Consider the following 1,953-nt stretch of genomic DNA (forward strand, 5'->3'; position numbering starts at 1 on the left):
ACTTGTGTACACACACACAAAAAAAGAATTGTGTACAAATTGTTCATAATGTCTCCATGCTGATCTCAATCAAAACAAACAATAAAATGTCAGTTGCCAAAAAAAGAGAAAGATAAAAAATAAGAAAACCAGAACCCTCACAACTGGACCAATAGGTACCATAATGATAAACTGAAATGAGAAAAAAATGTAACTGTCAAGGATCTTGTCTTGCTTGTATCCACAATCAATGCTCATGGAAGCAGCAGTCAGGAAATCAAATACTTCGTTGCATTGGGTAAATCTGCTGTAACAAGATCTCTTGAAAGTATTGAAAATCGAGGATATTATTTCCAAGATATGCCTGACCCAAGCCATGGTATTTTCAATTCCGCTCATAATGCACGTTAAAGTGGGACACTGAAGGAAGAATTGGTGTATTTGAAGCACAGTGTTGGAGAAGAAAAGTATCATGAACTGCCAAAAGAACAAACAAATCTGTCTTGGAAGAAATACAGTGAACCCTCGCCACTTCACGCGCTTTGACTTCCGCGGCTTCACTCTATCGCGGTTTTTGCGTAACAGGGCATGCTCTGTCATTACTGCCACTGATTGGCTCATACTGTACACGCTTCTGTCTGCATCGCTGCGTATCGGAGCTATGTATCAGATGCATTTTTGCTTTTGTACAGTGTACTGTAATTGTTTGCGATTTTTAAGAAATTTTATCTAAGCCCTATGATGGCTCCTAAACGAGCTGCTTCTTCTAAGCCTTCTGACAATAAAAATAAGCGCCAGAGGAAGATGCTCACCATCCAGGAAAAGGTAAAACTTTTGGATATGATCAAAGATGGCAAGAAAATCGTGGAGGTTGCACGCCATTGATTACAGTATTTGTAAGAACTATGTATAATAACACTGTATGTGAAATATGTAATACTGTAAACTAGATGCCATAAATAATATAATAAATAATAAATGATAATTGTAACGTCCAAAATGTTTTACTGTATTTTCCTTTTTGTTTAATAAATTGGGTAATACGAGTGTAATGGTGAGTAAAGGGTGTTTTTTCATGTCCTCTATGCTCTAACTACGAAAATATTTGATTTACAAATAAGGAAATCCTACTTCGCGGAATTTCACTTATCACGGTAGGGTCTAGAACCGATTCGCCACGATAAACGAGGGTTCACTGCACAACCAGAGTGCTCCTCAGAGGCAAGGATGGCATGACTTCATCGCATGTACTGTGGACATGTTATCAGGAGAGACCAGTTCCTGGAGAAGGACATCATGCTTGGTAGAGAGAGGAAAATGAGGCAGGCCCTCCAGGAGATGGATTGATACAAAGGCTCCAAACCTAACCACTGTGAGGACGGGCAGGATCTCGTTCTGGAATGCATGGGGGCACTATGTGGTGGAACTCAATGGCACCTAGCAACGATCCTTCCACGAAGGGTGCTGTGCTTCTTCAGATCACACGACGTCAAAATGGTAGTTTGGGCATCAAGCACTGGAAATTGTTCTTTTTCACTGTTCTTTGGGTTATGGGGGCCAAACGAAGTCCAAAGGGGTAAGATCAGAACTTTAGTGTGGATGGGCCATCTTCCAATGAAGTTCTTGTAGAACACCCCTTGCTACCTTCAAAGGATGAGTAGGTGCATCATTGTCATGGGAAACATCCCGTGGTGCTCATTTCTTGGCCTTTTCCTCCCCAATGCAGTTTTAAATCTTCTTAAAACTTCCAATAGACCCCTGTGATAGTCCTACCTCCTTTGAGAAAATCTATCTATCTACTCCTATGGAATATATAGATATATTAATCATTTTATTGAGGGGCTCTTACAAATCTTATGACAATCTACCATTCAATTGTATCAAGCACACTTGTACATATGTTGCCATCGTTTCCAAAACATTTTCTTTCTACTTGAGCCATTGGTATCATCTTTATCCCTCTCCCTCCCCCCC

This window comes from Echinops telfairi, unplaced genomic scaffold, assembly GCF_000313985.2.
Source record: "Echinops telfairi isolate 266 unplaced genomic scaffold, ASM31398v2 ScPeMD7_9;HRSCAF=40, whole genome shotgun sequence".
Taxonomy (NCBI): Eukaryota; Metazoa; Chordata; class Mammalia; order Afrosoricida; family Tenrecidae; genus Echinops; species Echinops telfairi.